Source organism: Neofelis nebulosa, chromosome 13, assembly GCF_028018385.1.
Source record: "Neofelis nebulosa isolate mNeoNeb1 chromosome 13, mNeoNeb1.pri, whole genome shotgun sequence".
Taxonomy (NCBI): domain Eukaryota; kingdom Metazoa; phylum Chordata; class Mammalia; order Carnivora; family Felidae; genus Neofelis; species Neofelis nebulosa.
In genome coordinates this window covers 36,553,398-36,580,803 of record NC_080794.1, presented here as the reverse complement: position 1 = coordinate 36,580,803, position 27,406 = coordinate 36,553,398, and the positions used below count along the sequence as shown (strand labels likewise).

The 27,406-nt window shown below is 56.1% G+C and overlaps 1 protein-coding gene across 2 annotated transcripts in view; it reads right to left on the bottom strand.

Moving 5' to 3' along the window:
• UNC5B (unc-5 netrin receptor B) overlaps positions 1-27,406 on the bottom strand; it is a 79,742-nt gene that overhangs the window by 51,266 nt on the left and 1,070 nt on the right. The gene's annotated exons all lie outside the window — the stretch shown is intronic.

Below are 27,406 nucleotides of genomic sequence, written 5' to 3'. Positions count from 1 at the left end.
AAAATGAGACGTGATCCTGCGGCCTGGCTCACCGAAGACAGAACGCTAGAGAATGTTCATCCAGCAGATATTTGCTGCAAGCCTTCTGCAATGCCAGAAAACTGCTGGGTGCTGGGTGTCCTGTTAAGAGACTACGATACAAACCTCGGCATCCAGGTTTAGGGCGCAGTCATAATGGCTGAGTGGCCCCAGGGTGGGAAGCCACCGTCTCCCTGGGGGCTTTGGCCGCCCGGGCTGGCAACAGCCTCTGCACACCCTGTGGAGGCTGGAGCTCACACAGCTCGGGGCATCCCTTACCACTTCTGTACAGGGAGTGATGCGTGAAGGAGACTTGAAGGGCAGGGACCCGGCGCCATACAAGTCCGTGTCCCCAGAGCTGCCCGGCCCAGGGCTGGCCACAGAATAGTGGAGGGTAAAAAAAAAAAAAAAAAAAAAATGGGGCCACAGGCATGGACTCTGGAGACAGACAAACCTGGGTATGGATGCTGGTGCTGTTGCACGCTAGCTGTGTGACCTCTGGCTGGTTGCTTCACCTCTCTGGGCCCCGGCACCCTCCACTAAAAAACGGAGAGAACCAGGCTCAGCTGAAGTGGCGTGAAACGTCAGGCCCTTCGCACGGCGTCTGCTGCTCAGTTAGCACTCGATACGTTGCCACTATGACGAGGCAGGGGGGAGATTTTAAGATTTTAAGGGCGAGCGGCCGCCACCGTCCCCGACCCCCAGTGCCGCAGCTGCGGTTTTCCTCTGTGTTGTAGAGGGCCTTCCTGAGTCAAGCAGACAGACTTCTGGCCTGCCCTGGCCTCTCTGGTCCCCCTGCCCTGGCCATCCAGGTCGGGTGGGGTGGGGAGTGGTGTCTGAGGAGCCCCTGTGGGGAGGAGAGAGGGGACTAACTCCCCAGCGGATGCTGATGCTGTACTAGACACACAACGGGTGGCACCTTCCCAGAACCTCCAGAGCTGCGCCATCCGACATGGCCGCCACTAGCTGTTTAATCTTTAATTAATTAGAATGAAAAATTCAGGTCCTTAGTTGCATAGCCATCTTTCCAGTGCTCAACAGCCACATGCAGCCAATGCTGCCAGGGCTGAACAGTGCGGGTAGGGAACACGCCTGTCACTTCAGGGAGCTCCTCGGGGTGGCCTCCTGGAGCACCAGGCCACGGGTGAGCGTTTCACTAGGAGCTGGGGACTCCCGGGGAAGTCTCATCTCCTCGTTTCGTGGCTCCGGGCCAGCCCCGCATCCTCTCTGGGCTGTAATCTCATCTGCGGTGGTGTGCGAGGTAACAGGGCAGGGGCCTGGGCTGTTATTATCCCCATTGTTGGCGGTTTATTATTAAGGTGAACCTGGCCTTAACCCACTCGAATGGCCCAGGAGCACCATTATGATCCCGTGTCCTTGGGCGGCACTTACAGGCTTGGGGCCTCGACTTGGGCCACGGGGATAGAAGGCTCCTTCCGGCTCTGACAGCCTGTGATTTAAAGACACGGATCCCCTGGTGCACCGCCAGGCCGAGAAGAAGGCGAGCCTCGTGTCTTGGTGCCCGTTACTACTGTTGCTGTTCAAGTCCAGGCCACGCTCCCAGGGACAAAAAGCTAGTATGCCTGATAACACCTTCCCCTGTGCGCCTTCCCCCTACTCAGCTAATCCAGGGCTACCTGGGCAGCGCTCAGCGTGGGGGAGGACAGCAAGGTCATTCCCAAGGGCGGCCCTCGGCCCTCGGGCTCGCGTGCTTGCTGTGGCCTCTGGCCCATTCCTCGAACAGACCGAGGGCCACTGGAGCCAGCACTGACCTTGGGACACGGTCAGCCACCAGGCTCCCTGATGCGAGCCTCTGATTCCAGAAGGCTGAGCTGCAGTACCAACCTGGGATCGTGGAGGGGGCCTTTGCAACAAGCCGAGGCAATGTCTAGGATGTCTGCAGGGGGCTCCCGCTGCAGTTGTGGTCTCTCTAGGGGGTCCTTTGGGCACGTGTGGCCCACCAGGCTTCTCAAGGATGCTTGGGCAACCTCTCCTCTGGCTGAAGCCCGTGGCGGGTAACCGAATCTCAAGAAACAGGCTCTGGGCACCACAGAAGGCAGCCAGGCATAATGGAAGCACAGCAGCAATGCAGGGATTATGGTGTGGGGTCTGGAGGTGTGCTGGCAGAGTGTGAAACCCCAGCTGGGCACCCGGCTTCTCTGGAAGATGGGGACAGAATTCCTGCCTAAGGAGGCTTTCAGGATGAATGGGGTCGATACACGCAGAGCGCATGGAACTCGCAGACATGGAGGCTCGCTCCTGTGACGACTAACTCAGAAATATCAACCCCCCCGGCGCCCGGGTGGCTCAGTCAGTTAAGTGTCTGACTTTGGCTCAGGTCACAATCTCGCGGTTCATCAGTTTGAGCTCCGTGTCGGGCTCTGTGATGACAGCTCGGAGCCTGGGACCTACTTCCGATTCTGTGTCTCCCTCTCTCTGCCCCTCCCCTGCTTGTGCTCTCTCTCTCTCTCTCTCTCTCTCTCTCTCAAAGAATAAATACACGTTAAAAAAAAAACAAAACAAAAAAAAACAACAACTTAGAAATATCAAGCCCCAAAGCAAGAAAATCAGGGAATCGTGAACTCCCAGGCTGTTAAATGAAAAGAAGCTTAGCAGGCCTGCCTGAATCCCCCTCCAGGCAGGAATCCCTACCAAAGTTGTCTTTGGCTCTTGGGGACTGGTACCAAAGAACCTGCCTCCTCTTACTTCTAAGGGCCATCAAAGGAACTTTCTTCTGATTTCTCAGTCACAAGCATTCTCAGGCTAGACAAGGATGGCCAGAAATATCAAATATGCCTTCCGCTTGCCTTTGCCCCCATCACCCCCCCCCCTCCGCCCTGATCTCCTAGAAATGAGACCACGTAGTAGGAGGAGGAATGGGGGGCAGATGGGAGGGCAGGAATGGGGTGGGTATCTATCTGCTTGGGTCAGAGAGAAGGCAGGCATCTGCTGGGCAGGGAGGAAATCATTGCTGCTGGCCTCTGCTTGCCGTGAGCCTAACGGGAAGCAATGCATGGGCCCCTTGGGAGGCTGGAGTCAGAGGGAGCAGAAAGCAGGGCGAGGGATAAAGCTGGCCCTTCCAAGCCTCACCACCCACACCCTCCATGCTGGCCCTGTGCCCACACTGGAGCCTACCAGAGGCAGGCCACACGCAGTGCCTCAATGTCTGGGACCACTGGCCATGCCCTGGGAGCTTCCTTCCTCACTGGGGCTATTTGGGTCCCAGGGAAAGGGGAATTTAAGGCTCAGCAGGTTATGTTAGCAGAGAAACCATAGCGGCAAGTGGCTGGCCCAGGGCCAGCGGGTGGAAGCCAGAGGAGGCAGATTTAGGCTTGACCGACAGCTGCCCAAGTTGTCCCAAAACGGAGCAGGCCACATGGCAGGAGAGCAATAGTGCCACTCGGGGGTGTGGAGCAGGTTGGCACGTGAGGTAAGAAGCATGGCTTATGATCTCTGGGGCTGTTTCGGAGGCAGAGCTTTTTGGCGGAGGGGAGAAACCACAGCACAGGGGTGGGGAGAGGAGGGGAGGCTGGCTCGTGCACTTCTGAGCACTTCCAGCCTCCCGGGCCTGGGCTGAACTTCTCAGGGCTCCTCCAACCTCCTTTGAGGTAGGTGCTGCTGGGAAGGGGGAAACGGGGCACAAGGTGAAGCGATTTGCCCAGTGACACACGTGGGGAGCTCCTGACTGCTCAGCACGACGAGGAACCACAGCCCGCTCCCCAGCCGTCCCTTTTCCCACCCCCCCCACCCCCCCGCAAATGAGATGGCTACTGTCAGCCTCACTCACCCCTTGGGCCTGAGCCGTCCTGCGGCTTCAGGAGCCCTTTCCCCATGGGGAGAGGTCTCTGTTGACCTCAGGTTCGGAAGAGGTTGCCTCTTCCCAGGGCCGCTGTCAAAACTCACCCTGCTCCCGGCAAAGTTATCTGCTGCCTTATAAACCCCAGACTATGAGGTGCCTGTGAGGTGAGAGACGGTGAGAAGCCAGCTTCTCCTGGGTCAGAGGCCCCTCCCCGCCCCGGGGGACAGAGGGCAGGTTTCAAACCGGAACACACCCTCTCCCCTACCACCCACCATCCACCATCCAGGGCGGCTCAGCGGCGGGGAAGTTAGCCAGGAGATATCGGGCCTCAGTTTCTAAGTCTGGGCCCAGTAGGCCCCGCAGGAGACTGTAGATGGAATGGGAGGGGGACAGAACTTGTGGAGCAAGGTCAAGGCAAGTGCGGAGGAGAGAGGACAAGAGTGAGTGTGAGCGGAAAAGCCTGCAGTCGGTGGAAGCTTCGGGAAGACAAGAACATCTCTGGGAAGCCGCCCAGGAACAGAGCCCCCCCCCCCCCCCCCGGGCCATAACCAAGCCTGTGTGCCAGTGTCCTGGCTATCACGTCCCCTACGGGAGCAGCAGGCACTTTCCAGAATGGTCGACCCCTGTGTGCAGTCAGCAATGCCTTCCTGGGGCTCCAGATCGCTGGGAGACCGGTGTTTCCACCTGGAGCAGGGCTACCGGGTCTGTCTTATTTTTAATGATCACACTCCTATTTATTTCTTTCATTGCTGAATGGCCCCCCGATTTCTGCCTCAGGGAGTTTTAGGCAGTCGGGCTATTTGTGGTGGAGTTTAATGAAGTGACACAGAAGCCGCCTTCTCTCCCACCCACTGTGGGAAGACAGAGGAGGCCCCTCCGTCCCCAATTACCTGCCCAGTGGGGCTGCTCCCACCTCACTCCCTCTCCCCCAGCTCAGGTGACCGTCCCTCCTCTCCCCCCCTCCTCCCCCAACCCACCCAGCTCACCACAAATGAGGGAAATGGACAGGCATTTGTTTTTACTTGCCTTAAGGTAAGCATTAAACATTTCTCAAGACGGGGGTGGGGGGGAAAGAACTTAAGGAGGAGCCCTAATAAAGACCATTCCTGCTCCCAATAAAGCCGTCCCTTCCCGACTCCATAGAGGCCACAAGCTGAGGACGGAGACACCGACCCCGAGACAGATGCTGTATGTGTGCCGCTTTACAGACGGGAGAACGGGGGCCACCAGGGGTAAAATGATCACCCAAGGCCCTATGGTCAGAGAGGGGTGCAACTGAGTTTTGAATCCAGGCTCCCAAACTCCAGAGCCCCCTAACCACCGAGTGATACCTCCCCTCTCAACATAACGTCATTTCAACTTCACGGCAACAGGTGCTATGGGAGTAGATTGCTACTAATTCCATTCTGAGGTTGAAGGGGGGTGTCAGATGGGCTGACGTGCCTAAGGACACACGGCTAAGGAGTGGGAAAGGTGACAACTGACCCCTTCTGCTGCCAGAGCTTGTCCACCTAAGCGCCAGTCTTGGTGACCAAGAGAGAAGGGTCCTTGCACATAGAAGAAACCAAGGCACAGCTAAGGGTGGCAGCAGGAGGAAGCAGGGGTGACTGGTGGCTCAAGCGGGGGGCCCAGGCAGAGGGAGCCCCACAGCCGTCAGGGTGGGGTGGGAGAGCCCTGGGCCCAGCTCCGAGGAGCTCCGAGAACCACATTATGACTTTCTAAGTGGGCGCTCTGCTGACAGCTTAACGGCCAGATCCTCTCAGCCCCGGGCTTCATATTTACGAGCTGAAGGCTCCGGACGGGGAGGCTCAGGAATTCAGCCCACACCACCCAATCCTCAGCCCTCTGGCTCCGGGGCCAGGAAGCCATAAAAAATGATCTTGCATGGCTTCCCTTCCCCCAAATGGTTTTAGGGGGCTGGGGGAGGGGATGGTGAGCGGAGCTTGGGAGCAGGGAAGATGTAGGGCCTTTTCCAAAGCCTGCACGGGCAAAAAGACTCATGGAGGGAAATGGCTGATCCCCAGCCTCCTGACAGACCGCCACCCAGGCTCCTGCAGCGGGCTTTGCCAGTCCTGAGGTTCCTGCTCATGGCTGGACACGATCGTTTTTATGGGGCACCTACTCCAAGCCAGAATATTACCTCCAACACGAGGCCGTATGTCCTCATCCCACGTGGGCTGCCTCCCCAGTTTACAGCTGAAGAGTGTAAGGGCCAGAGAGGAAAAGGAACTTGCCCAAGGTCACACAGCATGTTAGCGTTAACACACTGACCTGAATCTAGGGCTCCCAACTCCCAGTGCAGCGGACCCGTGATGCAGACTCCTGACCCCTGGGAAACGGAAGAGCATCCAACTTGCCAGCGGGCGACAGGGGCATGATCCCTTCTTGCTCTGAACATGTCTCCCTATCTGTGTACATTGCCTGAATGTGACTTGCTGCTCTCTAGGGGTGGCCCTGGCAGTCTAAGGCCGGGGTTCTACCATGGAGCCAGGTCCTAGGCCCAGGTGATGGGGAGTCACCCCTCACTTCCTGGTTGAAGCCAGGAGGCCCTGCCAGCCCTGGCCATCTCTGAGACCAGTCCCCAGAGCTGGGGAGAGGCTCTAGGAGCCCTTGAGCACCCTCCCTCTTCTGTCCCTAAGTGTCCTCAGCCCCTGTCTGGCCCGGGAAGGGCCAGCGTCTCCCACAGGATGTGGCTGTCTGGCTGGCTGTAGCCACTACCACATCCCCTCTGGGCACCATCCAGGCCCAATGCTGAGGAACGCTGACCACGGAAGCGACCCCACCCTCTGGCCCACTCCGTCCACATACCCCTCTTCCCACTAAAGTGGGTCAGTCCACCCAGAGATATTAGCCTTCAGCTCTCTGCTAAGCTGAGGGCTCAGGCTAGAGTGAGGGCTTAGTAAATGGCCGTCAGGCCCCCAGATGCGTGCAAGGGGTGGGGGTGGGGGGTCTGGCCAGCAGGGCCTATTGGTGGCTACAGGCCTCCTGGGCACCACCCCCTCCTGTCTTTCTCTGTGAGCTGGGCCCTCTCCCTGGTGGCCCCCCAGTGAGGGGCTGTCTGCAGATAATCAGGGAACAGATTCGGAAAGAAGGAGGAAAAAAAGCACTCAGGCGCCAGACAGGATCCTTATCTTCTGGGGCGGGATGTCAGAGGCAGCAGCAACAGGGCAGGAGTCCTGCAAGGAGGCCCGGCATTTGCTTTGCTTTGCGGCAGCCAGAGGGGAGGAGGGGACCTGCCCTGGGTGCTGGGGAGGAGGGGGGATAGGGTGGTCTGTTCTGGGCCTGCAGAGCCTGAGGACCAACGGAATCTGGCCCTGCCCCGGAGGGGGTCTAGATACCAAGGCTCCAGGCCAGTTCAGGCTGGCCCTGGGACCTTCAGGAGACAACAGGAGAGGAGGGCTAAGCTGAACTCCCCCCTCAGGTTCCCAGCCAGACCTGAGCTGGCTGGGCCGTGGCCTTAGCCCTCAGACCAGGGCCGAGTTCCCTGACTAGCTGTGCTTTGGTGCTCTCACCTGTAGGATGGGGGCTAAAACCACCACTGAACTACTAGAACCCTCCATGGAGACATGGTCCGTGAAGACTAAAAAGGGCCACAGAAAGGGGGGCTGTGTTCTGCCTGGTGCTGAGAGCCTTCTATGCCAGGTGGCTGCCGCTCGCCTCTCACACAGCTTGGGGGCCTGCAAGGCCACAGAGGGGCTCTGCTTCTTGGGACTGGCCCCTACACTCAGTGAAACCCCATGACGTGACAGTGGTCCCTTTCACGAAGCGGAAAAGTTTTCTGATGGGGCATTGTCTTCCCAGCGTGGTCCATAAACCAAGAATAGCACCAAGGAGCCTCGTTCTCCCAGGCTTGGACTTCTCCTCTGGGGCTAGACTGAATCCCAAGGATGACGGGTCATCTGTGGGGCTCCAACAAAGGCCTTGGGAGGAGAGCACTGTCAGTGGGGGTCAAGGGCACAGGCCCTAGATGTTCATTCAAATCTAGTGGCTCTGCCACTTTCTAGCTGTGTGACCCTGGGAAAGTGTTCCTCACCCCCCACATGCTCACCTGGGGCCTCAATTTCCTTGTCTATGAAAAGAGAGAGAGCTCTGACAGTCTGTGATTTTATGTTTGACCTGACAGTTGGGTCTCTGCTCCTATAAATGCTGAGCTGTAACGCAAAGAGACAGGAAATACACCCTCATATACACATCAAAGCACTATCACTAAGTGTGACCAATGGATCCCGGAGCATCCTGGGGCCACCTATGCATCCCGGGCCCTAATTTCCTGCTAGCCTCAGCCAGGAGCAACCAGAGTAGAAGACTTCTTGCTGGAGTTGGCTAGTTCATCTCCCAGGGAGGGGGCTGGCAATGCTAGGGAGGATCCCACAAAGAAGGAAAGACTTCTGGCTGGCACTGGGGATTAAAAGCACACCCCCCAGCCCCACCCCTACCTGCATGAGGGTCTGGCTGGTGTGAGCTCCAGCTGTCATCCGCAGAGCCATGAACTAAGGCCAGTCTGGGACAGTGCCTGCCTCTGGGGCTGGAGTGAGTGATGGACAGTGGACGGGAGGGGGAGGGGAGACAGTGCGAGGAGGAGGCACAAAGCCATGGCCAGCGGGAGGGGTGAAGGTGAGCGCTGGCTGGAGCCCCAGCATTTTCCGGGCTGTTATTCTGGGCAACTTTTTATTTATTCAGAGGCTGGGGATGCGGCTTAGCATTTGTCGGCTCAATATTTATTACATGCACTTCGGCCTTGTACCACGGATCCCGTGACGGGGGCCACTGTAAGACCCTCTTCCCCAGCTTCTCAATGCTAGGGCGCACTCAGAAACCTGCAAGGGGCAGCTAAGAGGTAGCACCTTCCCGAAAGACCACCTAATCCAACTCTTTTGGTTTATCTTTGGGGAAACTGAGGCCCCAAGAGGGAAGCAGCCTTGCTCAAGGTCATCACAGGCACTCGGATACTCCGTCTCTGATCTCTCGGCTTTCAGGTCACCAGCACAAATACCGCTGGAGTAAAAATACTGCAGGGCACACAGAGATGTGACGGTGATCTGCCCTCCAGTCCCCCACCAGGTGTAGGCGGAGCCAACAGAAATCTCGGTGCAAGGTCGCTGCTCGGCCATGGGAGCCTTTACGAGGTACTCAGAGCTCCCGAGCCTCAGTTTCTTCCTCGGCACAAGCGACGTAATCACACCCACCTCACAGAGCGGCTGGGGGAAGTGCAGGATGACACCTTGGAACATGTAGAGTCCTCGACAACTGGAACTGGTTTATTGATGGTGATGCCATCAAAAAAGAAAGAACAGAGGCAGGACACCGTGGGGGAGGAGCCGCATCTGTCCATGGCCACCGAATCCCTCCCTTATCACAGCCTCCAAGGCGGGGCAACTAACAGGTCAACAGCAACAGCAACTGACAACATGTAAATCCCCCCCCCCCCCCCCCCCGTTGGCAGAGCTGCTGGTGACCTCACACTCCCACCCAGCTCCAAGCCTTCCAGCAGCCATGAGGTCAGCCGGCAGAGCAGGGGCACCTCCCCCACCCGCCACGCGCTGAGCCCAGAGGGGCATGGCACTACCAGGGCCGGGGCAGGACGCCAGCTCGGATTCCACGGGTCCCTCCTTCCTCCCGCACGCCCCCTGCAGCCGCTTCTCCTCCAGCGCCCCCCTCTTCCCCGCCCCCGCCCCCCCACTACGTCTCAGTGCACTTCCCCACGAGCACAAGATTGCTGCTTCTCATATAACACATAAGCTGTGGTGTGAACTTCTGGTAAATGAAGATCTTATTTAAAGCTGTGTGCTACCAAGGGAGGGGAAGAGACAGGTTCCAACACAGCTCAGCCCTCTTGCCAGGAAAAGGAGGTGCTGGGCTGTGCACAGAGCCACCAGTGCTCCTGGGGAGTCGCTGGAGGAGGAGGGCCACGGGGCCCTGGGCACACCCCTGCCTGCCTGCCTGTGAGGGTCAAACAGGGCATCGCTTTCTTTATCTGTGCAGGAGGGTAGGGCAAGGAGGTTCCCCCCACTGGAGGTTTGGGTTTGCCATGCGGGACACAGAGTGGTTTAAACTTGCAGGGCTTTCCAAGAATAACAGAACTTTGGACCAGAAAGGCCTTGGAGAGAATTGGATCCTGGGCCCTCTACCTTAGCAGCAAAACAGGATCACCTGGGGTGCTTTTAAGATTCCCAGTGCCCAGGGCAGACCCTAAGACCAATTAAGTCAGAATCTCAGGGTGGGGGGACCCAGGCAGAGGTGATCCCATCATACCACTGAGCAGGTCTCTTCTCAACGAGGGGTGTGCGTCTGAAACGTCAAAATTCGTATGCCCAGACTCCCTGAGTACGAACTGCCAGGGGTGAAGGCCAGACATGTGAATTTTGAAAACACTCTAGGAGATTCACACACACGACCCTGCGTATTCATTCACCGAGCCCCTGTTCACCAAGGGCCCACTCTGTGCCAGGCACTGTTCCAGGCCTGCAGGTATATTACCGGGTGAGGGTGACATATGTGGCCTGCCTGCGTGGACTTTACATGCTGGAGGGTACAGATAATAAACAGCTAGCGTGGGAGTCCGTGCTCGTTTGATCATCCCAGGTGGTAGTAGGTGCTAGAAGAAAAGTAAAAGGGGCAGGGGATCAGGGAAGGGCTCTCTGAGGAAGGGACAGCGGGGCTAAGACCAGGATGACAGGGAGGAGCCAGCCGTGCCGAGTTCAGTGGGTTGAGGGGGGCACTCTGTGTGGAGGTATGCCTACGGACATGGGGATCATGCACCCCTGCAGCTACAGGGCCAAATCTCTCATCAGCCCCTCTGTTGACAGGGTCCTGGCTAGACAGGATGTGCTGGGAAAGAGCCAGTCAGTGTCGCAACTGCCCTCTTGGGACCTCAGGAAATTCTACAGGCTGCTGGACTAAAGGGGGGGGGGATGGTTAGAAAGCTTTCAAGGGCCTCAGAGTTCACAGGTTCAAACCCCTCACTTAACAAACGGGGAAACCGAGGCTTAGCAAGAGGCAGTGGTATGCTCTAATGTGGCATCTCCGCTCCCAAGAGGGTGACGTGGGACAAGGACTCCACTGTGGGGCGCGCCTGCTTGCTGCGGTCAAGCCTACTGTCCTCCCCTCCCCCCAGGTGCTGTTTGCCGCTCTTCACAGAAGCAACCCGTGTGTCCCAGCCATGGCCGAGACCCGTGACACACCCGGGGAGCTTCTTCCCACACCAGGAAGCCCATCGAAGGCCAGACAGAATGGTGCCAGAGAAGGCCATGGAATTCGGAGTTTAGTGGGATCCGGAATTTCCCTTCGCAAGCTGTTTCCAGCTGTTCACCCGTGGTGAGCATCCATGGGAAGGGTGTGACATATTCCGGGGAGGGGACAGGTGGCCCAGGTACCCAGACTCAGAGGCCTGATGTGGCAGGGAGGGCAAAATGGGCAGAGAGAAGGCGGCTGGCTGTCTCTGCAACATTTCTTCCCAGAAGCAAGCTAGCTCACCAGGTCACTCTGCACAGACCACTGAAAGCGGCCACTGGCTCAATCTTCCTCGAGCTTGATTTCCTTCTTTGTAGGTGGTGTAGCCAGGAGGGCTAGAGGCCGGTGGAGGTGGGGGGCGCTGCCTATTCTGGGACCACCAGCTTCCCCAGGCCCTGAACAGGTAAACACCCTTAGCCTCTTGGACCAGTCAGACCTAAAGCCCCAACAGCCCCTCTCAACTCCTGCTGAGTTTCCTGGAGGTAATACCTGCAGGTACGACAGGGTGTCCTGGAAAGGCAATCTAGAATAGTCTCAAAAGATTCTTTTCTTAACCTTTCTCAGCCATGCAAGGGCAGAGAGGGCCTGGTAAGGGTGAAAAATCAGCCAGCCACAAAGCAACACCCAATAACTCAGGCAAGCCATCCCTCTCTCTCTCTCTGCCTCAGTTCCCCCACCTGTAAGAGGGAAGTGAAAACACTCACCCTGAGGACCTCCTGGGCTGTGAAGAAGCTCAGATTTCCACTGAAGGTGCTCTTTGCTCGAAGTGCTCCACGCCTGTGAGCACTAATGGGCACCACCTTGGCATGTGGTGGGCGGGAGAGCCAGAAACGGGCCCCACACGCCCCTTCGCGAGGTCTGCCGGGCTGTGGTTTCTGCGAAGCTCTGAAGGCTGGCCCTCCCCCACAAGCACTAGGGTTCCCTAAGAGAAGACTTGGAAATGAAGTCCAGGGCAGTGAGGTGGACAGGCTCAAGCTCCTGGGAACTTGTTCAGCCAGCTCTTTTCAGCAGAGATCCACAACCCCCTCCCCCCCCACCGCCAGGGGCTTGGGCGAGCACTCTGGTCCAGTGGGCCGTGCTGGAGAGGTGGGGGAGCTACTTCAGGCTTCCAGCAGCCCCTCTCCCTGGAGAGGCCAGACCCTGAGCTGGCCAGGCCCTTCCCTCTGCAAACTGCACAGGGCTCAGGGCGGAGGCAGAGGAGGACGCTGTCAAGGGTGTAATAAACGACTTATTGACTGGTAAGCAGAGTTCTCAGGGCTCGGAGCATGACCTTCCGGCAATTATGCCCTCCACTGCCTGCCCGAGGCCCCCTCCCTCTCTGTGGAGGCTTAGGCCTGCCTCGGCGCCTTCCCCTCAGACTATGCCCGACCTGCAGGGGCCCGAGGCACGCAGACAAGGTGCCCCTGGGGCTGCCAGTGTTCCTCCTCATGTACCCACGTGAGCATGCACCCTCTTGGACCAACCCTTAAAATGGCACAGGCTGGAGAGACAAGGTTGGCGTGCTGGCCGGGACAGGCCGGTGGGAAGAGCCCAGTTCTGCACATCAGCTCTTTACTGAGACCATTGTCACCCCGGTGGGGCTTCTGCCTTTGGCAAAGCAGCTCCAGTGCTCCCGAGCGTCACCACGCAATCACTTCAGACATCATCACTGCGCGGCCAGCTCTCACGGGGACATCCAGGGACGTTCACAGGGGGAAGACCTGCTCCCAGCCCGGGCAGTGGATGCAGAGTGGGTTCCCAGAAGGAACACGGAATGTGGAGTCCAGACTAGGGGAACACCCAGACTAGGCTCTGACATAATTGCTGGAAGACTGGGGTGGGTCATGTCACTTCCCTGAGCCCCGGTTTGGTCCTCTAAGACCTTCTTCGCAGAGTCATTAAAAGGACGAAATGAGACAGCATGTGCAAACTGGCTGATGGGGGCAAGAGAACAGACCCAGAGCGGGAGGGAGGCCGGGGCCGCAGAGGGCCTACATCACACCTGGCACACAGATGGAGTGCGTGCGGGTGGGACCCTCACTAATCAAGGTGAAAGCCAACTAAGCAGCCACCTCAGCATGTTCTGCGGCTCTGCATAGAATGGAGGGGTGTGTGTGTGTGTGTGTGTGTGTGTGTGTGTGTGTGTGCGTGTGTGTGGCAAGGGACTGGAAAGGGAGGATCCAAGGCTTATCTGAGGCCCAAAGATCAACCTGCGGACCCCGGGGGTAAATAATACATAACGTGCAGAACCCTTTGCACACACATGAACTGTGATAACCCCACCTCCTCTCTGCGAGGCAAGCGGTGTGGGATTCATCAGCCCCCATTTTACAGAAGGGGAAATCGAGTCCGAGGGAGGGGGCCGACGGGATGCGCTCAGGACCACAAGAAGCCAGGGCAGGGACAGCACCTGTGGGTCCTGCCCTCTCCATCTTCCCTGGGAGCAGCACGGGAAGCTGTCCCCCCACGCGGCGCTCACTGCTTGGACCTACGAGCACGCATGAGGATGCGGAAAGTATTCGAATAGCCATGAAAACACAATGAGAAGGCAGGTGCGGATCTGGCCTGGTCTCGCACCCACTTCTTTCTTACGTGAAAGGTAGCATCCTATAGATACTATCTTGAGCTTCCTTCGCTTCTCCATACATCCGGGAAGTCACACCCTATCAGTCCCCGAAGAATGCTATCATTTTTCATAGCTGCCTCGGTGCCCAGCATGTGCTTGTCCCGTAGCTGACTCAAGGCCTCCACCAGGGCACTCCGGTGATTTCCAATTTGCAATTACAAACAACGTGCGTATGTATTTTTGTATTGATAAAGGTGTACCTGAAGGGAAGATTTCTATTTTTTTTTAAGTTTATTTATTTTGAGAGAGACAGAGAGGGGGAGAGAGAGAAGGGAGGGAGGGGAAGAGAATCCCACGCAGGATCCACAGTCAGTGCAGAGCCCGATGTGGAGTCTGAACTCACAACCGCAAGATCATGACCTGAGCCGAAATCAAGAGTCAGATGCTCAACCGACTGAGCCGTCCAGGTACCCTGAAGGGAAGATTTCTAGAAGGTGGTTGGGCCAAAAAATATAGGATGCGTGTGCGGTTGTTAAATATCGTCAGATTACGTACCCGAAGGCTTGCACCAATGAGCAGTTCCAGGCAGGAACATGTGCCAATGTGATTCCAACACAAGGTGTGGTCATAACTTTTAATGTTTTCCAGTCTTACAAAGCGGGAAGTGGGATCTCAGGGTTGCGTTTTAGTCTGCGTTTTTGTTTTTTTTTTAATTTTTTTTTTTAACGTTTATTTATTTTTGAGACAGAGAGAGACAGAGCATGAACAGGGGAGGGGCAGAGAGAGAGGGAGACACAGAATCTGAAACAGGCTCCAGGCTCTGAGCTGTCAGCACAGAGCCCGACGTGGGGCTCGAACTCACAGACTGTGAGATCATGACCTGAGCCGAAGTCGGACGCTTAACCGACCGAGCCACCCAGGCACCCCTAGTCTGTGTTCTTCTAACTATGAGTTTTAATGTTTTCATGTGTTTAAGGGTCATTGTTTTATTATCTTATCTTGTGAATTATCTACTCATGTCTTCCCCCCCCCCCCCCCGCCTTTATCTTTTTATCAGGTTTTTGGGCCTTTGTTCCTCAATATTTTAGAGTGCTTTCTGTACTGGGATATTAGTTTTTTTTTGTCTGAGGTATACGTTACAAACATTTGCTCCTGGTTGGTCACATATTTTGTCTTTCGACTAGTTTTGGTGCTTTATTGTCAAAAATTTTTCTTTAATATTTATATGATAAACGCGATCGTTCTTTTATTTTGTTGCCTCTAGATCCTGAATCCTAGTTAGAATGCCTTTCCTACCCCAGTGTTAAAGAGGAATTCACCCTCTGTTTTGTATAGTGTCACTCTTTACATGTGGATCTCTATTCCATTTGGAGTTTTGTTTTGTTTTGTTTTTTTCTCTATGGTACGAAATGTGGATCAAAGTTTACCTTTTTCCAAATGACTACCCAGTTGTCCCATCACTAGTTATTTCAAAGTCTGGCCTTGTCCCAGCAGGCCATCACACGATCTTTGTCGTATGCTGGATTTCTCTACGCACTGGGTCTCATTCTGGACTTTTCTATTATGTGTGACTGGCCTGACACTTCACACATTTGTGCCACAGCTTTAATCATGGAGGTGCTCCAGTATGGTTTTAACATCTGGTAGGGATAATTTTACTTCATCTTTACCCATTTTTATGCCTCTGGGTGATTTCTCATTTAATCACATTGGCTAATGCTTCTAGCATAGTGTTGAATAGAAGAGATGATGGGTGCCCGCGCTTCATTAGTGATCTCAATGGAAATGCCTTTAGTGTTTTCCCATTAGAGAAGACACTGGCTTTAGGACTAGGGTATGTATATATTTTATCATGCAAAAAAGAATCCCTTAAGTTGCTGGTTTCTTGAGTGTTTATATGATGAATGGGTGGTGAATTCTGACCAACGCTTTTCAGCATTTATAGAGCTAATCATATGATTTTGTTTCCTTAGATTCATAAAGATGGCATATGATATTAATTCGGCATATGTTATTAATATTAATGGATTTTGAACCAACCTGGCATTCCTAGAATGAACCAGAGTTGGTCATTCTGTATCATTTTCTTAGGAAAAAAAAAAGAGAGAGAGAGAGAATGGAAATGGAAACCAAGGATGACGACTACCATTTATTGGATGCTTTCTCTGTCCTCTGCATGCCTTATTATCTGATTCAGTCCTCAAGAGAGCTATGTGAAGCAGGCTTTGTCATTCTCATTTCACAGATGAGGAAACAAAGACCAACAATGTCGAAGAAACCTAGCCGATATCACACAGCTAGCAAATGAGAAAGACGGGACTGGATCTTGGGTCTTGGAAATAAGTGGATAGCATTATGTGGCTGTTACTTAGATATATTAAAAATGCTCACTACACGACAAAATGTGGGAAGGGGAACATCTCTGTAGCAACTGCAGGAGGGTCTGCCCTTGCTTCCCGGAAGCATGAGCTGCCCCCCTGGCCCCACCCCATCAGAACTCAGCAGAGGAACGAGCAAGGGGCTGGTGAGCTGCGGGCCAGGTGCCGTCAGCAAACAGCCTGCCGGAGGCCCTCGAGGTCTGCGAGGCCAGGCGGCAAGCAGCCCTCGAGGCCCGCCACGTCCCCACCCAACCTCGGTCTTGCTCTGACCCTGCATTCATGTCTCGGGCACCGGATGGTGTGGGAGCAACTCAGAGAATGAACACCGGGCTGGAGAGGTGAGGGCTGCCAGGGAATACAGTGCAGAGAAGAAAACCCTAGTCCTCTACTCCCCGCTGGTCCTGCCTGCCCCGTTTTCTAAGAACGGGCAGCCGGCCGAGGGATTATGTAAGTTCTGGTGGGCATGGCAGATGGTGTGCTGGCTCAGACACATCAAAGCCAGCCCTGACGCTAACCTTCCCTGACGTGGCACCCCGGCCTCCTCTGCTCTGGGGTGTGGAGCACGCAGAAGGATGGGAAGTGACCCAAACGCTGTCATCTAGCTCAACAGCCATGGCCAGCCGGGTTAGGGGAAAGGCCAGGGCCTACCTACCAGTGGGAGGTTCCAGCCAGGGAAGTGAAATCGTGGGCCCTTCCAGCCCCATAGCAAGCAGCTCTCGGATGAACTACACAGTGTCTGGGGCAACAGACCCTGCCCGCCTCCTTCCATCGCAGATCGGCTCCGGAGGTTTGGAGAACGGTTTGTCTAACTCCGGGGGGGGGGGGGGGGGGGGGGGGGGTTCTCCTTTGGCCCTATCTGACATTCAGCTTCTTTTATTCCTTTTGCTGATGGGTAAACTGAGGCTCAAAGAGGGTGAGTGACTTCTCTGTCACACAGAGTTGGCCTTGGAGCTGAAGATTGCAGATGTCTAGTCCAGGGCCCTTCTAAATGCATAATGACCCGCAGGCTTCTCCCCCTCGCTGTAACCCCAGGTGGATCAACCAAGTCGTGCTGTGGGCCACCCTGTACCTTATGTCTAATGTGCCCCAGGTCAAGAGGGGACTATTAGAAAGAAGCAAGGGGTGTAACCAGCAACTTGAGATTGATTTCTTCCTCGGCAGAAAGAAAAGGAAACCAACTTGTACTGACCGTGCCCCATCTCATTCGATCTCCCCAACAACCAATCAGGGCTTCTTTTTTTATAGCGAGGAGATGTAGGCTCAGAAAATTACAGTTAAGGACGGAGACAGGACTTGAATCCCGTTTTCTAATTCTAGGGCAGATCCTTTGGACAGAGGAGGGCACTGAAGGCCCAGAGCGGGAAAGGGACCACTTCAATGCCACACAGCACATTAACTGTGTAGACAGGATTAGAATCCAGGCTTCCCAACCCTTAGCTCCGGGCTCTTTCTGCTGTGCACCAGCAGGAGAACACGGGGCCAGGTCAGATTTACAGCAGGGGTCACTGTGCCCAGCAGCCCTGGCTGTCCGGCTGCCAGGCAGGAATTCCAGATTAGCCTGGGCCAGGGGCTCCTGGCAAGGACCAGGGGGTGCCCAGCTGGGAGCGTGATACTGGCCAGGGCTACCTCGGCCTCAGCCAAGGGCCTCAGGGTGTTTAATCTCCCAGGGAGGCTCCCTGAATGTTAGCGCTGAACACAGATCCAGGGACGACCTGGCTCGGCCACGCCCAGCAGCCAAAACTGCTCCCCTGCACCAAAACCAGCTCCAGCCAAGGAGCTGGCAGTAGCTGCCATGGAAGGCGGAGGGCTGCGGTCAGACCCTACCCATGGGCCTTTAGAAACACCCTCTCGGCCCACACCTACTCCCGGGCCCCAGAGCCCAGGTGCATGCGACAGGCGTTCTCTTGAGCCCTAGAAGGCAAGCTGGAGGGGAATGATCGATGGGCCTGGGAATGCAAGCAGGAAGCAAACATTGCGCGAGGGCCTGGGCCAGCTGCGCCTGGTGAAGGCCACCTTGCAGAGAAGTACAACGTTTACCAGCCCGGCAAATGCCTGCTAGAGTCCCCTCTCTCCACACAAAGGGGTCAAAGGCACTTGACTGCACTACTTGGTTAATTCCTTGCGGCTCCACTGGACTTAGTGAGTCAACTCTCTCACACCTGGGGGCTCTGACTTTTGTCACTGGTACGTAGTAAGTGCTCAGAGGCAGAAGCGGAAGAGGATGAAGGGAGAGAGGCAGGCAAAGGCGGGGGTGGGGAGGCTGCAGGCAAAGCAGCAAGAACCTTCTGACTCTTTGGATACGTCGACAACTGTCAAGTCCAAACACGGTAGGGACTGAATCGTAGCGGCACCTGGGTGAGTAAGGCCTGACCGCGAGTTCGCCTCCATCCGTTCTACGAGTGTTCATCGAGCACCTTCTAGGTGCTGGGGTCTGTGCTGGGTGCCAGGGACACACAAGGGAGTGAAATCAGACCCAGTCTCCTAGTCACCTAGTGTCACAGCTGTTCTTTCATTAGCTGGTTGTTCAACCCCATCCTGCCTCCACCCAGGTCCCCGGGGCCCTGGCTCAGTGACAAGGAAAGGCAAGGGTGCCAGGCTGTCCCATGGAACCCTTGCCACCTGGTCCTGGGCCACTGCCCACTCTGTGAGCCTCGCTCTGCCCCGCTGTGTGTCACAGAATGCTCCAAGGTGGGATGGGGGAAGGAGCCAGGCACGACTTTCCTGGAATTTCTGACTGAATTTCTGGTAAGTTCTGCATCTTCCATGGGTGCTCTGGCCCCAGGCTGGGCAGGCGGGCGCCTCTGATCACATTACAGAGCTGCTTTCCTTCGGCTGTCTCCTGACTCCGGTAATGCCTCTAGACGCCACTCGGGGCCTCAGGGGGTTGCTGGCTCCTGGGTGATCTCAGTAGAAGATGTTCCTCCCAGACCTTGGTGATGCCTTCCTCCCAGACCTGGTGATGCCACCAGGCCTAGGGGACCAGAAAAGGCAGGCAGCCTCTCTCATCCTGCCACCTCTCCCATGCTCTCTGGTCAACCCAGAAGCTGTCACTCTCTGCCCGCTTGCTCTTCTGCCCAGAGATGTACAGGGAGAAAAGCAGGGGTCAGCCAGATCAGGGTAGGGGAGAGGCATATGCCATCTCACAGCACACCAGGGCCCAGTGAAGGTGGCAGGCCACCTCACAGGTGGGGATGTGCAGGTCCAGAGACACTGAGCCACCTGGCCCAGGCACTCAGTGAATGAATGCTTTCAATTCCAAAGCCGTGGCTCTTTCCACAGCACTAAGGGACCCCTGGCCCCAGAATTCTTACTGTATCAGATGATCAGATACTAATCAGTGGCTGAATTTGGAATCTGTTTCCTGGATGGACATGCCAGATGTCCCCACCCCCAGCCGGTCGCAAATATACCCCCTCCCAGGAATGCCCTCTCTGCTTACCCAAACTCCGCTCATCTTTCAAAGGCCAAATGACACCCTTCCTCCTGCAGGAAGCCTTCCCTGACCAGCCACGCAGGCGCACAGGAGCCTTCTCTCTTTTTTTTTTTTTTTAATTTTTTTTTTTTAACATTTATTTATTTTTGAGACAGAGAGAGACAGAGCATGAATGGGGGAGGGTCAGAGAGAGGGAGACACAGAATCTGAAACAGGCTCCAGGCTCTGAGCTGTCAGCCCAGAGCCCGACGCGGGGCTCGAACTCACAGACCGCAAGATCATGACCTGAGCCGAAGTCGGCCGCTTAACCGACTGAGCCACCCAGGCGCCCCCAGGAGCCTTCTCTTAACAGGAGCAACACTCCCTGTTGTACCACTCGATACGTGGCATCAGTAATAATGACACTGAGGAGGACAGCAAGGCGACTAAGCACTTGAGAACGTGCAAAATTCTTGTGTGTGTGACCTCGTTCTTCCCCACAGCAATCTGATGAGGACTAGCATTGTTAGCAGTCCCGCTTTACCAATGAAGAAACTAAAGCTCAGGAAGGGAGGGCAACTTGCTCTAGGGCACACAGCCGGAGGGTGCCCCGGCCAGGATTTGAACCCAAGCGGTCTGACTGCACAGCCTGCCCCCTGAGTGTGGCACTGGATCCCTCCCAGGCCACACGTGGCCTGGCTCATCTTTGAGTGAGCTCCTCTCCGCCGTCTCACTCACTCTTGCACCCGGCAGTGCACACCTGATGCACGGCTCGTGCCTCAAGAAGGGACACAAACCAAAATCAAGGGTCAGGCCCAGGCTTTGCCCAACTTTCACTGCAGAGCCCAGTACCCGCTCACTCTGAACGAATGTGAGGGTGCACCAAGTTTTAGGGCTGGGCCAATATTCCAGGGGGGAGGTGGAGACAGATCCCTTGTTCCCCACCCCGAGATCAGTCACCTTCCATCCCTGAGAAATGAAACAATGAATGGTCTGGCTAGGTCTGAGAGTGTGTTCCTCCCACATCCTCCACGGGGCCCCCCTGAGCCTGGCAGGGTCGGGGAGAACAAGGGCCTCTTCTCTCAAACGCTCAGGCTGTCTGCCACAGGGTCCTTCTCTGTCCCCTGGGCCCTGCTTGGCATCTGGGGCTCTCTGCCTCTGAGACAGGAGATGCTTATGGAACAGGAAAAAGGGCCTGAGGTCCTGAAGGGTAATTTATGGCTTCAGAGAGAGACCCAGGGCCACATAATGCTCACAAGGGCATTCCAGTCGATATATTGATGTTCTAGAGGGGCCTCTGTAAACACAAGTGGTTCTGGGCCTCAGCTACCTCTGTCTCTTGCTGGCTGCTGGGGCCTCTTCAGCTGGAACCAAGCAAAAAAAAACAAAAACAAAACAAAACAAAACAAAACAAAACAAAACAAAACAAAACCTGAGGCCCTTAAAGGTCATCCTTCCACCTTCCCCAACCTTAAACTTACAGAAGGGGAGACCAACCAGGACCCAGAGAGGAAAAGGCACTTGTCCCACAGTGGCAGAACAGCAAACACCAGAACCTCCTAATTCCCAGGCCAGGAGTTGCTGGGCCTCCAGGCCATAAGCCTCCATCCTTTCTCCTCCCCCCATGCCTCTAGAGGAAGCCGTCTCTGGCGTCACAGGGCTGTCTCCTGAGGAGGATGCACCTGAGTAACCACTGTGTGCCATGCACTGTGCGAAGTACTTTATCATAACCAGGGCACAGGATCCTTGAAACAGCTCCATGAGGATCGTATTATTGGCCCCATTTTACAGATGAGGAAACTGAGGCCCGCGGTAATGACAAGTGAACCTTCCCCTCTGGCCGGCTCATAGAAGTTCCTGGGCACAGGGTTCTGTCCTTCCCTTCTTGTCCGCCCTGGGGGCATAGCAGAAGGCACAGAAGCATACCACCCCATGCTCCCACCCCCGACACCATGCCTTCTAGTGCTTAAGAAGTATTTTCTGAGCTCACTCCATCTTTAAGAGCCACAGGGAACGAATCAAAAAATGAGATATCTTTTCTTCTCAAGCCTCCACCCCAGGTCCCAGCCTGCAGTCAGAGGTAGCTGAGGGTCAGGTCCCCAAGGTGCACCCCCCTTCGGATGAGGCTGAGAGGCCCAGGAGTGGAAATACGGCCAGGGGGTGCCTCACCAAGGACTGGGCTTGCCCAAGACGGTGGCCGAGCAGATGCCGATACAGCCAATTCTCTGAGAGTGGGAGAGGCCTGGGGCCGGCCACCCCTGCCCAGGTGCCCCAGCTAGCTGGCTTAGCCCCCACCCCATCTTTTCAGGACATGCTGTTAGAAAGACCTGAAAAAGAGAGAGTCAACGTCTGGCTCCCATCACCTCCTCCAGGAAGCCCCAAGGCTTACAAAGATGACACTTTGCTGTGCTCTCCCTACCTATACGGTCACTGCCCCCATTTGGCATCTGAGGCTCCCTGAATGGCATTTCACAGTTCTGAAGTGGACATCAGCATCCAGCATAGTCACCACCTTGAGGGCTGGGTCCAGGGCGGCTCTGGCTCTGATCTGGGTCCCAGGTCAGTTTCCTAGTGAGTGTCCTCCTGTCCGGTGGGGTTCTTACAAGGACCAAGTGAGGTGTCACCTCTAAGAGGGTTGATAACACTAAAGCCATATGCACCAGCAGTGGGGCTGTGCCTTTCCTATAGGTCTCCCTGCTCCCCATTGGCTCATCTCTTATCCGAGAGCTAAGGGTGGCAGTCAGTATAGGCCAAAGCGCGAAGGCAGGGGGAACCCTTGGTGACCAAGGAGGTGGTAAGACAGTGGAGTAGGACTCCTGTGTGTGTCTGGGTGCACATGTGTCCTCCTTCAATCGCCTCCACTGAGAGTCCCGGCCCCAGCCATGCCTGCTTATGTTGCTTTCCATCAGGGGTGCCACTCACTCCAGCTCTGTCTGCCCTTTCTCTAGCAAATTCCAGAGGAGACCCCACTGCCCCTAGAGGGCTGCAGCATGAGCCTGACCCAGGTCAGAGAGCAGATCTCCAAACCCTAGGTGCCGCCACTGTTCTTGGGAAGCTGGAAGTCAACTGGAGGCGACCCAAGGACTCAGACGCTTGTCCTGGGGGCTCTCAGTCAAGCTCCTGGACTGGCTTTAGGACCTATCTATGGCTGACCTTCCTCCTTCTGGGGCAGCAGGACCTACCCTCAATCAGGCCTGTTCTATCTGTCCTCAATGGGGGATGCTGGCCTCTGCCCTTCCAACTCCGGAACCTGGCACTTGAACCAAATCCTGCTCACAACCCCCAGCACAGGGCAACATCAGGCCTCCTTAGTGCTGAAGGGCAAATGGCCTGGGTCCCACCAGGAAGAGACATCCCCAACAGCATACAATGGATGGAGCTTCCCATGCCTGGTGGTGACTCACTGTCCCCACACTACACATACCTATTTATACACAAACACACCACAGCTGTGCCCATATGCACATTGCACACACCCAAACACACGTAGCCACGTACATCACACCCCCATATACAAAAGGCGTACCTCTCCCCTACACATGCCCTCCTCCTGCACCTTCACCTCCACAGCCTAACACCCCACACCCATCCTCACCTCCCACCGCACACTCCCACCTCGGCCCACGTCCCTAATACACATTTTCACACCCACAGCTTGCCTGCTCCGAGAACCGAGCCACAGGGCTCAGGAAAAGTTGTGAGGCACTGGGGGCAGCCCGTTCAGGGAGGTGAGGAGGGTGGCTGCGCGCACTCGCGCTGTTGGGAGGTCGAGAGGCGGGGCAGTGCAGACGGATACAGCTCAGGGGAGGGGAGAGAAGAAGGGAAGGCTGGTTGGGGGGGGGGGGGGGTTGCCGAGGAGCGGGAGGAGCTCGGTGGGGTGCGGGAGAGAAGAGGGAGCGGGGACGCCCAGGTGCAGGGCCCCCAGGTAAGCGCCAGGCCGGCCGGGCGCCACGGAGTCCACCCCCGCGGAGAGGGCTAATCACGGTCAGGATCAGGCTCAAGCCGTGCTGTCCGCAAGGGTCGATTCGGGGACTTCCAGCACCTCGGCGCTTTCGGAAAGAAGCAAGAGGGAACAAAAGGGGTATGGGAGCAGGGAGGTGGTTGATTTATGCCTGCACTTCAGCATGTGTTTTCGCTGCCATTAGCGAGAGAAAAGCCCAGACTCGGAGAGAAAGGAGTGCCGTGGGACCCGCGGTTTGCCCACCCCGTGGGGGCGCATTGGCCGCGACGGAGCGGGGCCGAGTGCGAATCTGACTCGCCCGCCCGGGGCCCGGCTCCGCAAAGTGGCTCGGCAAAGTGAGGGTCGGGAGGCATTCCCCAGGCGGCCGGGGCTCCCCCGCCGAGCGCAGGCCCACGGGGGGTGGGGGGCGCCCCAGCCGCAATTCCGGAAGCAAATCGAAGGGGGCAGTGCATGAATTCCCCCCCCCACCTGCCCGAAAGTGCCCTTCCTCGTATTATCTTCATTACGGTATTTTAAATTTCCCTTTAAAAAAAAAAATAAAGAAACGAAACAGAAAAAGCACAGAAGGCACTTGTTTGGTTTCATTCTGCCTTCACAGCTTTAATGACTCCATTTGTGGAAGCTGTTTAGGAAAACTGGTGAAGAGGGGGCCGGGAGAGGCACCGCCTGTGGCCTGGGATGCCCGCTTCCTCCTTTCTCCCCCGGAGGCCACCCCAGCCGAGGCACCTGGTTGAGATGACTCCGCTCCCCAGCCCCAGTCCCAACCCTGGCCCCTGCCTCTCTCCCTTTCCTACAGGGTGTCTCCAGCCCAACTCCAGAGCTGAGAGTCTAAAGAACGCGATTAGCCGCCGGCAGGGGAGGAGGGGGGCGCTCCAGGTCGGGCCATTCAGAATCCCTAAGGTTACTCTAAGCACTTGGGAACAGAAGGGGTCTTCCTCTAGCCTCATCCCCAAATTCCTAGGCAGCCCACACCCTCCTTAGAAGACACTGATGAGGAGGGAAGGAGAGATGGGAAGCAGATCTCATCTTAGGCCCGACAGCCAACAGCCACAGGGTGGGGAGGAGATGCGGCCCCCCAAAGCTTGAAAATAGAAAGTAAAAATATATTCTGCCCCATTTATATGAAGGCAAAGCTTTAAAATGTGGAGCCAGGTAGTCTCAGAGCCCAAGGAGGCTTGGCCTGTGATTCGTCTCACCCAGGGCAGATTAGGCACCAGGAGTGGAGCAACCTTTGGGCACTTGGCTAGTCTCAGGACCTTACTTCCGATGTCTGGCCCAGCCCTGTTCCACCCGTCTGGGGTCTGAGTTCCTGACTCTATCTCTTCACCCACTCCCCCATCCTGCTACAAGTCCCATCTGACCTAACTACCCAACAAACCTTATCTTTAGCCGCTGGCCTTCTGTGGGGCCTCAATTTGGCATCTCCGTCCCAGATCCATGCTGGCCAGTCTGCAGGCTCGTGGAATGAAGGAGCCACAACTAGCCTGAGGTTTGAGGCCTGAGTTCAGATTCCAGATCTATCCCTGAGTCCCCGAGTAACCCCGGGGCACGTCCGGGCCTGTTCCAAAGCTTCAGCATAAATAAGGGGGTTGGAAAAGAGAGGAATTGTTTTGTCCTCCGGAATTCCGGAGGGGTGGGGGGGGGGGGGGAGGAGAGAAATTACCTCCGAAATTCCTCCCCTGCGGTGATACTTTCACTATATGAGAAATCTCATTAAGACCCTCTAGATTTTCCATTTTTTTGAGATGGGTGTTTGCTATCGTGTAGAGAGAGACACGGATGGGCCACCACACCACACTACACTACCACTCCCCCCCCCCCCCCACACACACACATGCACACAGAGCAGACACACTCGGAAAACTCAGATTTTTAACTGCATCTTAAAAGGAAATGTTATCATGACACCGTGGTCCCTTCTCAACCATCCCAGCCAGAGGCCATGGCAAGACTCATTAAAAGCTCCAGGAAAGGCTAACAGGTGGGTGGGGTGACAGGAGATCCTCAGGGCTAACCCAGGCTTTTGAAGTGGCCTCTGCTGGCCAGTCACTTGCTGACATCCTCTTCTAAGGGCCTGGGGTTTTATGGTTCTGGGTTTGATTTCTCCACCATCAAACTTTATGGCTTAAAAATCCTCAGTGCTGTAAAGGGAGCTCATCTCCATATTTACTGGGGAGGGGGGCAGTGAGAGGAAAGAGCGGCGCCTGCTACCTGAGGGGAGCTTGCACATCTCCCAGAAAGACCCTCCCCCTTCTATGGAGACAGCCTTATCTCCCTCAGCTTGATATAAACCTCGAGGCAGAGGTGGATGGGGCCCCGAGGAGGGCTCCGAGGAGGAATCCAATGTGACCTGAACCAGCCTGACTATTGGAGAGGAGCAGCCCTGTGCGCACGTCTGCAATCTGTGGTCAAGGGAAGGCAAGATTTGAGGAAAGCCAACACGCTGGCCTTGGTTTTCCCCATCAGTGAAATGGGACTCATGAAGGATCCAATGGGCAGACCCAAAGAACATTCTGAAAGAAGTTCTGTGCCTGTGGCATCAGAGAGATGAGCTGTGTAGGAGGAAGGCGCCGGTTCTCCCTCCTGAAGGCAGATTTCTAAGGGCTTTACACTCTGGGCCGAGGGAAGGCTGCAGGCCAACCCCACCAGTTGGCCCCTCTCTAGGCTGGTGGGCAGGCAGCCCCTGCCGTGCTAAGTAATGAGCACCATTCCAACACCCGTTCTGCTCACGAGTGAGAAATCAAAGCCTGGTATTAGAGGCCATTTCTGGCTGGGCTCCGTTTGTGCCCAAATCCATCAAAGCCCTGGGCCTGGGGTTTCCACTGGGAAAGGTGGGGGCTGGATGCTTTGTTAAGCAGGAAAGGCAGGCCACCCCCAGCCTCCCCAGCGGAACCTGGCTCCGGAGAACTCTCGGCCAACCAGTCTTGTCTTTTTCCTGCCCAGCGGAGACCCTCCCCCCACCCTCAGTAACCTCAGTATTTATTCCCCATCCCATTGCCCGGCTGGTTCTAAAACAGTTTCCCAAGCGCCAATCCTGCCCAAGTTCACAAAGACTTCACCCTACCCTTCAATCACCTCCCCTCAAACACCCTCAAACCAGAAACCAACACCCCAGCCCAGCACCTCCCGCATTAAACTGCGCTCTTTAAAACAAGGTTGGTCATTCAGCAGCCTGCCCCCTCCCCCACCAGTACCTTCCAACTTCAAAACACTGCTTTAAATACCAGAGTCTGCCCAAATCGTAATTAGCCTGGATCAAATGATTGTGTCGTAACTTTACAACACAGGGCTGGGGGGGAAAAAAAAAAGTGGAGGATGTGCTAAAACCAAGCCCTCGCTCCAAGGCCGTGGGAATCATTAATTCCAGAGTGAGGAATCTTTGGCTATTGGGGTGTACGTGGGGGGCGGATGCCAACAGCACGGCGGAGGTGGAGGGGGAGGGCTGCGTCACCTCCTCTACTTTCTGCGCCAGGTTTCCAGCCCCATTCTCAGCCCCAACTCAGAGGGCTCCGCGCGGGACGCCCCCTACCCATCCCACTCCACCCCGCCTCGCCTCGCCTCGCCTCGCCTCGCCCCGCCCCGCCTCGCCTCGCCCCGCCCCGCCCCGCCCAGGGAGCGGAGGTGTCCGGCCGCCGCTGCCAGCTCACCTACTTGGGTTCCGGCACCAAAGAAAGGTTGGCTCCTCTGCGTCCACCGGCTCGCCGGGAAGACACAGCCCAGACAGCGACGCGGGGCCCAGCCACAGACGAGGGAGACGTGTACACGACCACGGCGAGGTGCTGGAGGCGGTGGCGGTAGGCACTTTATTTCAGGAGCCCACCAACCCCCTTAAGGCATCCTACAGGCCCAATGTAGATACGCGCACCTCGTCCGCTCCCCGGACCGGGAGAATGTCAGTGACCCATTTAGACGGAAACTTGGCAGGATCACTATGTACTCCCCTCCACCCCAACACACATACATACCAAACCCCAGAAAATATCCCTCCAGACCAGCGGATCCTGCGGTCGCAGGGAAAGCTGTGCGAGCAGTATTCGGCCCTTCCCCCTTCGATAGCCAAAGC